This window comes from Giraffa tippelskirchi, chromosome 9 (assembly GCF_054371585.1).
Source record: "Giraffa tippelskirchi isolate mGirTip1 chromosome 9, T2T-mGirTip1v1.2.pri, whole genome shotgun sequence".
Classification (NCBI taxonomy): domain Eukaryota; kingdom Metazoa; phylum Chordata; class Mammalia; order Artiodactyla; family Giraffidae; genus Giraffa; species Giraffa tippelskirchi.
Genome location: NC_137283.1, coordinates 57,157,645 through 57,171,665, shown reverse-complemented (window position 1 = coordinate 57,171,665; position 14,021 = coordinate 57,157,645). Strand labels below are relative to the sequence as shown.

The 14,021-nt window shown below is 46.4% G+C and overlaps 1 protein-coding gene across 7 annotated transcripts in view; it reads left to right on the top strand.

Moving 5' to 3' along the window:
• The window catches only part of RAB7A (RAB7A, member RAS oncogene family), a 44,739-nt gene that overhangs the window by 12,862 nt on the left and 17,856 nt on the right, over positions 1 to 14,021 (top strand). The gene's annotated exons all lie outside the window — the stretch shown is intronic.

Below are 14,021 nucleotides of genomic sequence, written 5' to 3'. Positions count from 1 at the left end.
AAAGCAGTTTTGTGGTGATCTCGTTTCTGCCCTAACCACAGTTTGTCACGACAGCCGATCCACGTTTACATGTTTAAATATGTGGCGATCCCTGTGGTGGAAAGGCTCTGCAGCTGGAACAGCGGGGGTGTGATGCGGCCCAGCCTGGTCGGGTCGAGGGCTCTGAAAGCAGTGAAGCCTGTTTGACCTGCTTGGGTAGAGGGGGTGAGCAGGGCCGGGCGGCAGTCCTGAGAGGAAGCGGGCTTTCTGCTCCGGAGCAAAGGAGGAAGTGGCGCTGCTGGGCGGTGCTGGCGGGCCGCAGGCCTGGCCACCCCTGCCTCTGGTGACAGAGGAGCTCTCACTTCCCCCGCTGCTTGGCGGTGGTCACGTCACACTCAGGGTGACCGATGGTCAGTTGTTGATGCCGCTTGGCTGTTACTGGAGGAAGGACTTGTTGGATGGAATTTGCTGGCTGTTAGCACATCAGTTTTTCAAACATTGTAGCCTGTGGGTTACTCACTGATACAAATTAACTGCTGCAGAAAAAGCATGCTTTAGAGAGAGAAGATTTCTGGTAGGAGAGCTAAATGCTTCCCCTGTACTGACTCTCTGTTTTTTTTCTTATGTGTATTTCCAGAAAGATGCTTAAGACAGAAGAAGCTGAATATTGTGGCAAATATTCATGTTCCTAATGTGGTTGGGGTTAGAATACAGAGTTGGAAGTATTGATTTTAGCTGCAGCCTTGGGCCCTGGAAAGTTGTCCTGGAATAAAAACTCTAGAGGTAGACTTCATGCCACACTCCTTGTCGGCCACCTCTTAATACTAGGTCCACCTCCAGTGTTCTGAATAGTGCGTAAACCCCGGAGGCGGGATTTTGATGTTGGGGTCTGTGCTGTTAGATGAACGGATCTTTGCCTTCATCCCTTCCTGTGGTCACAAGAGCTTTACGGAAGGAGCTACATTGAAGGAAAGGTGACTCATCCTGATGGTTTATCAACACAAGGAACCACATCATACCTTCTGCTGGAAGGATATGCATGTACCTGGTGTTTTCTTTCTGCTGAGAGAACTGCAGTGATTCAAGGGCTTGGATGAGTTTGATCAAGGTCTAGAAATCGGACAGAATCACTGATGTTTAAAGACTGTAGACCACAGTGACGTTATGTAAAATGATGGGATAGGAAACTTGAGCGACAGTCCCTCTACCAGATCAGCATTGAGCCGGAAAGAACAGTTGGAATTGGCTGTTTTGGAGCCCCGGGGTCTGGGTGGATGAAGCCTTGTGAGGAGATGGCTGCTGGTCTTTGGCAAGTGGTGTGCTCAGGATGAAGGTTCTAGGTCCCAGCAGGCAGCAGCCCTGGAGGGAGGGAGACAGATCTCCAGAAGACCACACTGAAACTCTCAACAACAGAAAATTACGGGCCGTACAGAGAACCGCAGGAAGGCAAGGAGATCCAAGCAGTCCATCCTAAAGGAGATCAGTCCTGAACATTCATTGGAAAGACTGATGCTGAAGCTGAAACTCCAATACTTTGGCCACCTGATATGAAGAACTGACTCTTTGGAAAAGACCCTGATTCTGGGAAAGATTGAAGGCAGAAGGAGAAGGGGACGACAGAGGATGAGGTGGTTGGATGGCATTACTGATTTGATAGACTCGAGTTTGAGTAAACTCTGGAAGTTGGTGATGGACAGGGAGGCCTGGCGTGCTGCGATCCATGGGGTTGCAAAGAGTCAGACACGACTGGACGACTGAACTGAACTGACAGAGAACTGGCAATGTGTGGCCATTCACAGGAAAAATGAGCTTGACGGAAGCTCTCCCAGAGGAGGTAGTGACATGGGGGTACTAGTCAAAGACATTGACTCAACCAGTTAATGTGCTCAGGGAGCCAGAGGAGACCGCGGGCATTGAAGTGAAGGAGATTGGGAATAGGCGTCTGAACAGTTCGGTGAGGATGTCAAGGAAAAGCAATTCTAGAGAAGCAAATAGTTCTCAAACAGAAAAGTACAGTGACTGAAAGGGGAGTCTTAGAGAAGGGTTGAAGAGCTGTGTGAGCAGGCAGGAGAGCGAACCAGCAGGCTGAAGGCTGAGGCAGCTGAAGTTATTCCACGTGAGGAACAGGAAAGACTGAAGAGAAGTGAGCCCAGCCTGAGCATAAATGGATTAAACTCTCCTGGTCCATCTTCGACTGATGAGGGCTACCAGAGGCAGCCGTGACCCAGCTCAGGCCCGAGGCTCACAGGACAGGAGGAGCCGGCGTCGTCAGAGCAAAACGAAAGAAACTACGAAACAGAACCAGACTCGCAGATCTGTGGTTGCCGGGGGTGGGGGGTGGGGGTGCTGCGGGCTGTGAGGGAGCAGACACAGGCTGCGTCCAGAGAGTGGGTAAAGGACAAGGCCCTCCGTACCGCACAGAGAGCTGTCTTCAATATCCTGTGATGGGCTGTGGTGGAAAAGAATATGAGAAAGAACATGTATAGGTATGACCGAAGCACTGCACTGCAACATGGTAAGTCAAGTATAGTTTAATTAAAAGAAAGAAAGTAGAGCTTCACTGGTGGCTCAGTGATGAAGAATCTGCCTGCCAATGCAGGAGATTTAGGTTTGATCCCTGATCCGGGAAAATCTCACATGCTACAGAGCAACTAAACCCGTGTGCCAAAATAAATAAAACAATTTTTAAATCCCCCAAACCTTCATGCCATGGCCTTCATGGAAAAGTGCCTGGAGGCGGAGGAGCTCTGCTCCTTCTCCTCAATGACCTTGATGGCCTGCTGGGCCAGTGTCACCTTGGTGAAGCTACATGGGCCAGTGAGTTTGAGGAGCTTGTAATAGTCCACAGGAGTCTCCTTGTCAGCTGGGAGGCCTCAGCGAGGCCCTGCACCACGGTCACCTGCTAACTGTGCTTACTGTTCGTAACTGTGCTGGCAGTGCTACTTCCCTACCTCATTTTAACACACTTTGCTTTACTGCACTTAACAAGTAGTGTGTTTTTACAAATTGTAGGTTTGTGGCAATCCTGTGTGAGCGACTCTTGTCAGTACCATTTTTTTCCCCACAGCATTTGCTCAGGTCAGGTCTCTCATATTTTGGTAATTCTCAAAATATTTCAAACTTTATTTATTGTATTTGTTATGGTGATCTGTGATCAGGGATCTTTGATGTTGCTGCTGCAGAAAGATTGCAACTCCCTGAAGGCTTGGGGGATGCGTGGTAATTTTAGTAATTAAGTATTTTGAAATAAAGGCACGTACATTTTCTTAGACATAACACTATTGCACACTTAATAGATGACAGTATAGTGACATAACTTCCATGCACCAGAGAGTCCGTGTGACTCAGTTTACTGCAGCCTCACTGTTTCACGGTGGTCAGAACCAGACCTGCAGTGTCTGAGGCATACTACTTGTGCTAACTACTACACTGACAGTACTGACTCTATTAACAAAGCTAACTATTCTGATGATACTAACGAAATGAAAAGTATTTTGAGAAAAACAGTGAGCTGAAAATCAAAGATTATCGGTAAATTTCTCATCAGAAACCTTGGAGGCTGTGTTGCTGTGTTCAAAATACAGAGGGGGAAAAGCTGTCAGCCAAGAAACCTGTAACTGGCAAAACTGTCCTTCAAAACTGAGAGAGAAATTGAGAGGTTTCCAGACAAGCCAAAGCTGAGCATGTTCTTTACCACAGACCTGCCTGCAGTGAAGGGCTTCCTTCAGATTGGAGGATGCTGGACAGTGACCTGAAGCCCCATGAAGAAGTAAAGATTTGGTGAAAGGAAACACAGACGGTTAGAAGAGCCGGTGCTGTTATAACTCACTGTTTTGTTTCCACTCGATTTCGGGGACTGACATACTTAAAACCCCAGTTGTTCATCTTTTGGGAGGACGTGATGCAGAGAGATGTGATTTTGTGACATCCATGAATGAGAGGGCATGGGGTCCGAGTTGTATGGGAACAGTTTTGTATGTTACTGAGGTTAAGCTGGTATAAATTGGCCTGTTAAACTGCTGCAGTTTTAGGATGTTAAATGTAATTCCATGACTACAAGGAAAAAGCTAGCTATGGGATATACGCAAAAGGAAATGAGAGGGGAATTAAAAGTGTTTTGCTATAAAGAATCAATTAATAACAAAAGAAGGTGGCCATGCAGGAAATGAGGGACAAAGAAGCAATAAGGCATATGAAAAACAAACAGGAAAAGGACTGAAATGAGTACTTCTCTATTAGTAATTCCTTTAACTGTAAACTCACCAGTCAAAAGACAGATTGGCAGTTTGGATAGAAAAACATGAACCATTTACTTGCTCTCCACAGGAGACTGACTTCGGAGCCAAAGACAGAAAAATGTTCAATGTGAAAGGATTCATGTAAATAGTAACCAAAAGAGAGGGCAACTGTACTCATCTGAGGTGAAGTACACTTTGAGTCAAAAGAAAGCTTATAAGGCAGAACATACTAGTAGAAGATTCGGTACGGCAAGAAGGTGAAACAGTGATAAACATTTACACACCGTTTCACAGCCATCAAAATACACGAGGCACAGATGAACAGAGCCGAAGGGAGAGAAGTGTGACAGACAGTAACACTGCCGGTGGATGGGCCCAGACGGCAGGTACGGGAGAGAGGGGAGGGCGTGAGTGACGCAGCAGACACAGGCCTCTGCCCGCTGCCGCCAGTGGCCGCAGGGCGTTCTCCAGGTGGGAGTGCACGTTGAGCCCCGATGAGTCTCAGAAGGTTTTAAAACGTAGGTTGGCATACAAAGTACCTTTCTTTCTTTCCTTCTTGTCACGTCGACCAATTTTGAAGTCTTTATGGAATTTGTTACAGTCGTTTCTGTTTTATGTTTTGATTTCTTGGCCATGAGGCACGTGGGATCTTAGTCCTCCACCAGGGGTGGGACCTGCAGCCCCTGCGTTGAAAGGCAAGGTCCTCACTGCTGGACCTCCAGGGAGGTCCCCAGAGTGCCTCTCGGGGCGCAGTGAGATGAAGGTGGAGGTCAGTAACGAGAGGAGAACTAGAAAACCCGCAGATACCATAGGGGGTGAACAACACATTCTTACAGAACTAATGGGCCAGAGAAGAAATCACAAGAGAAATCGTAGAATGTTTCGGGATGGGGATTCACTGGCAGCGGTTAGGACTCAGAGCTTTCGCTGCTGGAAGCCTATGTTCAGTCCCTGGTCTGGGAACAATGACCCTGTAGACACACAATAGTAAAACTTACAGGACCCAGCAAAGAAGTACTGAGGGGAAATTATAGCCATAAATGCTACCATTAAAAAAGATCTCAAATCCACAAGCTAACTTCACTTCCTGAGGAACTAGAAAAAGAAGAACAGTTTAAACCCAAAGCTTAAAAGGGAAGGAAATAATCCAGGTTAGAGCAGAAAACCCTTTAGATTAACTGAGAATTTTTTAAAGGCTCATATCACTAAAATCAGAAAAGAAAGTGGAGATATAACTATCCATTTTTATGAATAAAAAGGATTCTAAGAGAGTCCTAGGAATACTTGTACGAGAATGAATTGCATAGCCTGGATGAAACAGGTTCCTAGAAATACACGAACTGCCGAACTAAGTAGAAAATAGGGATCGTACTGTTGCCAAGCTAGGAGATGGAATGAGTTACCAGAAGCTTCCTGACGGAAAAGCCCTGGGTCTAATGGGTTCACTAGTGAATTCTAACAGTTAAAGAGCTAACACCAGTTCTCAAATTCTGCCCAAGTATTGAAGAGGGGGGAGCGTTGCTTCTTTTTCTTTTAGCTTTTTCTTTTGTGTTGAGATATAGCCTGTTAATGCGGTAGTTTCAGGGGCACAGCGAAGGGCCTCAGCCATGCATGTGTATGTATCTGTTCTCCCCCCAACCCCTCCCATCCAGGCTGCCACATGACATTGAGCAGAGTTCCCTGTGCTGTCCAGTAGATCCTTGTTGGTGATCCGTTGTAAATAACAGCCCTGTGTACACGTTCATCCCAGACTCTGTAACTTCAAGGGGAAAACATTTCTTAACTCATTCTATGAGGCCAGTATTGAAAGTGAAGTGAAAGTGTTAGTGACTCGGTCCTGTCCGACTCTTTGTGACCCCATGGACTGTAGCCTACCAGGCTCCTCAGTCCATGGAGTTTTCCAGGCAAGAGTACTGGAGTGGGTTGCCATTTCCTTCTCCAGAGGATCTTCCAGACCCAGGGATTGAACCCTGGTCTCCCGCGTTGCAGGCAGACACTTTACCATTTGAGCCACCAGGGAGGCCAGCATTGCTGTCATACTAAAGTCAGACAAACAGTACAGAAAAAGGAAACAGTATCTCTTACGAACAGTGGTGCAAAAGTCCTTAACAAAATATCTGTAAAGTTTAATTCCGCAGTCTATTAAAAGGATTTATGTACCATGACCCAGTGGGATTGGTTCCTTGGTTGTATTTATTCTTTGAAATGCTAGGTTGGTTCCACAACCAAATAGCGGTCATTAATATGCCACGTTAACAGAAGGAAAGGGGAAAACATCATCTCAACTGATGCGGAAGACGGGATCCTTTCAGAATGAAAACACTAGAAATACTGGGAATAGGAGATCATTTCAACATAATAAGAGTCGTATATGGCAAACCCACAGTGAACATCACGCACAGTGGTGAAGGACACACTTTGTCTTCTAAGATCAGGAACAAGGCACGTATGCCCACTTTAACCACTTCTCTTCAAAACAGTACTGGAAGTTCAGCCAGAGCAGTCCAGCAAGAAAAAGAAAAGGCATCCAAATTGGACAGGAAAGAGATACGTGATCTTATATGTGGAGTACCTTACCGAGTTCATACCCCCAAAATTAAAAAACTAAAACCTCTTAGAGCTACTAAACTAATTCAACAAATTTCAGGATACAATCTGAAAAAGAAATTAAGGAAACAGTTCCATGTACAGTAGCATCAAAAGGAATAAAATACCTAGGAATAAATTTAAACTTGGTAAATGAAAAAGACTTCTAAATGAAAGACTATAAACGTTGCTGAGAGAAGTTAAAAGATGTAAGTAAGTGAAAAGACATCTCCTTTATGGATTAGAAAAATTAATATTGTTAGAAACCATCTACGGATTCAATGCAATCCTTGTCAAAATTCCCAATGACTTGTTTTTTTTTTTTTTTTTGCAGAAATAGAAAAACCTGTCCTGAAAGCCATGGGACCCTCTATAGTCAAAATAATTTTGAAAGCTCAAAAGTTGGAGGTCTCCCACTTCGAGATTTTGAAACTGCAAAACTCTTGTGGTAATTAGAACAGTGAGATACTGGAATAGGATACAGTGTAAACCAGCGGAACAGACTAGAAAGCCCAGACATTAATCTTCACACTCAAGGTGAATTGACCTTTGGCGAAGATGCCAAGTGCATTCAGTGGTGAAAGCAGTGCCTTCTACGACTGATAATGGTGCCGGGAAAATGTCTGCCTGCAGACGGATTTGTATCTGGACCTGTTGTCATACACAAAATTAAATCAGAGACCTAAAGCTTTTTTTTTTTTTAATTGAAGAATAGTTGATTTACCATGTTGTTTTGACTTCTGCTGTAGAGCAAGTGACTCAGTTATACATTATATTCTTTTTCGTAATCTTTTCCCTTATGGTTTGTCGTAGGATATTGAATGTATAGTTCCCTGTGCTGTTCAGTCGGACCTTGTTGCTGTCCATCCTGTATGTAATGGTTTGCCTCTGCTCATTCTAATCTCCCAGTCCACCCTCCTCTACCTCCCTTCCTCTTGGCAACCACAGAGAAACCTCTGTTTTCTCTGTCTGTGAGTCTCTTTCATGAACAGGTGTATTTGTGTCATATTTTCGATTTCACATGTGAGTGATACCATAAGGTATTTCTCTTTCTGACGTGTTTCACTTGGTGTTATAATCTCTAGTCGCATCCACGTTGTCCCACATGCTGTTACTGTTTTTATGCCTGTGTAGTATTCCGTTGTTTATGTGTACCCCGTCTGCTCTGTCCGCTCATCTGTCACTGGACGTCTGAGTCGTTTCCAGATCCTGACTGTTGTGAACAGTGCTGCTGTGAACCTTGGGGCACATGTATCTTTTTGAATTAGAGTTCTGTCTGGATATGTGCCCAGCAGTGGGATTGCTGGATCATATGACAACTCTATTTTTAGTTTTTGAGGAACTTCCATAGTGGCTGCACCAGCTTATTGATAAATCCCTACCAAGAGTGTAGGAGGGCTCCCTTTTCTCCACACCCTGTCCAACATTTATTATTTGTGACTTTTTAATGATGGCCATTCTGACCAGTGTGAGGTGGTACCTCATTGTAGTTTTGATTTACATTTCTTGAATAATTAGCAATATTGAGCATACTTTTATGTGCCTGTTGGCTGGAGAAATGTCTCTTTAGGTCTTTTGCCCTTTTTTTCCTTTTTTTAAAGTTTATTTGTCTGTGTCGAATCTTATTTGTGGCACGGGGGGGGGTTGTTCACTTTGTCACGTGGACCTTTCTGTTGCGATGCACACTCTAGTTCCGGCCCGTGGGCTTCGTTGCTCTGTGGCCATTTGCTTGTTGTGTGTTGTTGTTGTTGTTACTGAGCTGTGTGAGCTGTTTGTATATTTTGGAAGTTAGAGCCTTGTCAGTCATATCACTGGCAAATATTTTCTCCCATTCTGTAGATTTTTTTCTCTTTGTTTATGGTTGCCTTTTCTGTGCAAAAGCATGTAAGTTCCCATTTGTTTATTTCAGTTTTTATTTCTATTGCTGTGGGAGACTGACCTAAGAAGGCATTGGAATGACTTAGGTCAGAGAATGTTTTGTGTGCATTCTCTCTCAGGAGCTTTATGGTGTCATGTCTTATATTTTAGTCTCAAAGATCTAAATCTCAAGAGGAAAAAGTGAAAAAGTGAGGGACCTCTTCGGTGATCCAGTGGTTTAAGATTCCACACTTCCACTGCAGGAGACAAGGGTTTGATCCCTGGTCAGGGAACCAAGGTCCCACATGCTGCTCAGCGCTGCCAAAAAAATAAAAGACTTAAAGCTATGAAACTCTGTAATCTTGTGAGAACTTCCTCACTAGTCTAAAGGCTACATCTCATGTGTGCATTCCATGATCTTATACATCCTTGGAGAAACGTGAATCTCATGTATGTGAAGTTTATTTTTAACAGCACATTTGAAATCTCACTTTTAAAACATAGGCTCTTAAATGGTGCCAGCAGAACCATTAGGTTTTGTTCCTTCATCCTTGGATCCATAGTTCTGTTTCTCTGGAGAATCCTAACTGGTACATACTCAACTGAATGCACAGTTCCAGAGAATAGCAAGGAGAGATAAGAAGGCCTTCTTCAGTGAACAGTGCAAAGAAGGAGAGGAAAACAGCGGACTAGGAAAGACTAGATACCTCTTCAAGAAAACTGGAGGTATCAAGGGAACTTTTCATGGAAGAATATGCATGATAAAGGACAGAAATGGTAAGGACCTAACGGAAGCAGAAGAGATGAAGAAGAGGTGGCAAGAATACACAGAAATAACTCTACAAAAAACATCTTAATGACTGGGATAACTGCAATGGTGTGATCACTTCCTGGAGCCAGACATCCTGGAGTGTAAAGTCAAGCGGGCCTTAGTAAGCATCACTACCAACAAAGCTAGTGGAGGTGATGGAATTCCAGCTGAACTATTTAAAATTTTTAAAGATGATGCTGTTAAAGTGTTGTACTCAATATAAAGTGTTGCAAATTTGGAAATCTCAGCAGTGGCCATAGAACTGGAAAAGGTCAGCCTTCATTCCAATCCCAAAGAATGACAATGCCGAAGAATGTTCAAACTGTTTTACAGTTGCACTCATTTCACATGCTAGCAAGCTAATGCTCAAGATCCTTCAAGCTAGGCTTCAGCAGTAGGTGAACCAGGAACTTCCAGATGTGCAAGCTGGGTTTAGAAAAGGCAGAGGAACCAGAAATCAAATTATGAACATCCATTGGATCCTAGAAAAAGGAAGAGAATTCCAGAAAAACATACACTTCTGTTTCATTGACTATGCTAAAGCCTTTGACTATGCTGATCACAACAAACTGCGGAAAATTCTAAAAGAGACGGAAATACCAGGCCACCTTGCCTGTTTCCTGATACTCCTGTGTGTGGGTCAAGAAGCAACTGTTAGAATCGGACATGGAACAACGGTCTGGTTCCAAATTGGAAAAGAAGTACATCAAGACTGTATATTGTCACCCTTGCAAAGTACATCATGTGAAATGCCAGGCTGGATAATTCACATGCTAGCATCAGGACTGCCAGGAGAAATATCAACAACTTCAGATATGCAGGTGATACCATTCTAATAGCAGAAAGTGAAGAGGAACTAAAGAGCTTCTTGATGAGAGTGAAAGAGGAGAGTGAAAAGGCTGGCTTGAAACTCAGCATTCAAAAAACTAAGATCATGGCATCGGGTCCCATCACTTCATGGCAAATAGAAGGGGAGGCAGTGGAAGCAGTGACAAATTTTCTCTTCTTGGGCTCCAGTATCACTGAAAACGGTCATGAAATTAAAAGATGCTTACCCCTTGGAAGGAAAGCGATGACAAATCTAGATAGCATATTAAAAAGTAGGGACATCACTTTGCCAACAAAGGTCTCTATAGTCAAAGCTATGGTTTTTCCAGTAGTCGTATATGGGCTTGAGAGCTGGACCATAAAGAAGGCTGAGTGCTGAAGAATTGATGCCTTTGAATTGTGGTGCTGGAGAAGATTCTCACGGAGATCAAACCAGTCAATCCCAAAGAAAATCAACCCTGAATATTCATTAGAAGGACTGACGCTGATGCTGAAGCTCCAGTACTTTGGCCACCTGATGCAAAGAGCCAACTCATTGGAAAAGACCCTGATGCTGGGAAAGATTGGAGGCAAAAGGAGAAGAGGACAACAGAGGATGAGATGGATGGCATCACCAACTCGATGCACATGCGTTTGAGCGAACTTCGGGAGATAGTGAGGGACAGGGAAGCCTGGTGTGCTGCAGTCCATAGGCTTGCAGAGAGTGAGATATGGCTTAGCGACTAAATAACAACCTCAGTTAGTACTTTAATAGAATCACTCTTCAGAGACAGGCATCAGAGTAGCCTTGTTTGGGGTGGATATTGGGGTTTTGTTTGTTTTTGATCGTGTGGCTTGTGGGAGATCTTAGTTCCCTGACCAGGGATTGAACCTGTGCCCCTTGCAGTGGAAGCTTGGAGCCTTAACCATTGGACCGCCAGGGAAGTTCCTAGGTGTTGTGTCTTGTTAAAAGACAGTTTTCAAGAAAAGATAATATCATGACTGTCACTTACGAAATGAACAAAGAGCAGATATACATGGAGGTCAGCAGTGTTGTAAGGAACCTGCGACTGGTCACAAAACTGGCTTTTCCACACCAGAAGGTTGTCCTGGTCGAATCCTTTTGTGTGTCTGAGAATCATTTGTTTTGCCATCATTTCTACACGTTCAGTTGGTCAGGGACAGTGAAGGCCTGGAGTGAGACAGCCCCAAGGTGCTCTGGGAGCTGGGGTCCGAGTCGTGCACCGTTTCCCGCAGGAGGCATCCCACACCCTTTTAACCGCAAGTCTCCTTACAGAATATGAGTTCATAATGCCAAATCGGGCTACTTTTTCGTTTAATACTGAAATTTTTGAACACTTGTTTAAAGATGTTTTGGGGAGGAGGCTTTGTGAATGAAAGCTCCCGTGGTTACATATTTGATTTAATGTAGTTTGATGACTTGATGTGAGATGTGGTCTTTGCTCCATGGGTCTGTTCTGAGGACAGTGGCCCTGTGACAAAGCGTGGGGCTCCTGGGACGTCTGTATTCCTAGTATCTGACTTGGAAGCAGGCAGTGCTCAAGGTGTGGAGACTGTGACCCCTAAACGTTGGGTGAGAGTTGCTGCTCTAGCTTGTTTTTCCCTGAGGGTAGCACCCCACTCCATGTCAAAGCGGTAAATGCCGTGTACCCGCAGGTGTGTAGTCCTGTGGTCTTGTTCCCTGAAGCGGTGGCAGGGTCTGGGTGGTGTGACAGTGGGCACTGGGGAACTGAAATTCTCGGTGTGGGAGAGACAAGCCAGTCCTGAGCTGGAGCACCTTCAGAACGGAAGGGCCCTCGGATTCCTGTCCAGGGTCCCAGCAGCCACCGAGAGCCTTCCTTGTGTCCCCGTTGAGGAGGAGGCGCCGCTGGCAGGGAGAGTCCTGTTGGGGCCTGTGGACCGGAGGGCAGCGGGGGCACTGGGAGGAGATGGGGCACGGACGGGGCACGGGGACGATGCTGCCGGCCCAGGGAGGCTCTCGGCCGGCTCGTCGCCCGCCTGTGGGTGCTGGTGGGGTCTGTCTGCCCCAGTTCGCGCCCTTCCTCTGTTGGGAGGGAAGGACGCGCATGTGCTCTTCGCTGGTGGAACGTACTCTGCCTCTCTGACCGCTGTCCCGGTGGTGCACTGCGTGACCTGGGCCTCCCTGTCTGAACTCCGGGCCGCAGGTCCATGGTCGGCGGCGTTAACTTGTCAGCATCTAACCTGACCACACGTGTTATATTCTGCATTCTGTGCTCTGTGTGGTGTGGAGCCTTAAAAATTGCCAAGTGTGGAGACAGACTGTCACTTAGCTGACTGGATTTTTTTTTCAAATTTTGGCATCTTGACTGAGAAGTGGTTGGGAAGGAGTTGTTTAGGAGTCATTCTAGCCTTGTGGCACACCTGTCACCGTGGTTCCTGCAAGAGTCCTTGAGAAAAAAGCACATGTGGCCGCCTTACACAGGCACGTGCAGGCCCGCAGAGGATCTGCTGGGGCGCTCGGCACCCTGGTCCCGGGAGGCTCTGAGATCTGGGCGACGTTTCCTAGTCTGACCTTCTGCAGGCCGCCTGCTCCGGTCAGTGCGGTCTGTCTGGTCCTTCACGCTCCTGCTGTCATCCATAGTGCTCTCGGCTTTCAGACAGGCAGCCTCAGGGGTACAGAAGACCTGGGGTACTGTGTGGACACTCCTGGTCAGCCACGACCAGTGGCTCTAAGTATTTCGAAGTGCTTAGGATGCAGCCAGTATATTCCTGTGGTATTCTGATGAAAAGCCCACACGTGCCTAAAGTTGCTGTTGAAGAGCTAGTATTTACTGTGTTTTCAAGAGGGAAACAAGATGGGCTAGATAGTAATGAATGGCCATCAGCTGAGAATGGAGGTGTGTGAGGACTACCCACCAGCGCTGGTAAGATCCTCAGGGTTGTTGAGGCCAGCAGCACGCTGCAGACACCACAGAGCTCACCCGCTGTGGAGACGCGAGTATTCTGTGTCCGCAAAGGCCAGCGGGGCGAGCCGTGCAGCTGGTGTGGCTGAGCAGCTGGATGTGATTTCATTTAAATGGCTGGTGGCTGCTGTATGGGACCGCCCAGTTTAGACCAGCCTTCCTCAACCACTTTTCAATATCACATCTCCCTTCTGCCCCTAGGCCTTTGCTGATTCACAGCCCCTGCCCCAGTGAAATTTTAATACCGTGGATGTACTGTGTCTGTTGTTATGCTTGGCTTCTGGAGGACCACAGACCATAGTTAGTAACGCCCGCATGGGGAATGCGTGGCCTGGACCAACAGAGGGTTGGCATGGTCGTGAAGCTTAGCCCAGCGACAGTATACTTCCTGGACATTTGGGATGACTGCTGAGGCTGGTGATACCTTCCTGTGCAGTTAAGGACTTCCATGCTGAGGGAGCTCTCAGACATTTGTAAAGTTCTCCGCGTTCTTACGGCATCACTGTGTTTCACTAATGGATGGTGCGTGTACAAAGAGACAGGTGTTGTAAGAGGCGCAGTGAGTCTGATCCAGGCAGAGGGCGGCAGCCGGGAAGCCGAGGACCCAGAGGCAGCCTGCGTGGGCAGGAGTTGAGGAAAGGTGTCGAGACCGGTGCTGGAGGCTGTGGGTGTGCCTAGTCCTGCTGCAGCCTCTCAGAACAGTTCCCTGCGCAGGACGTAGTTCATGGTCTCTGGGTGTGCAGGCGGGGGCCGGGCGGGGGACGGGGGTGCCCCGGGGGCGTCTCTCCCGGTGCAGGG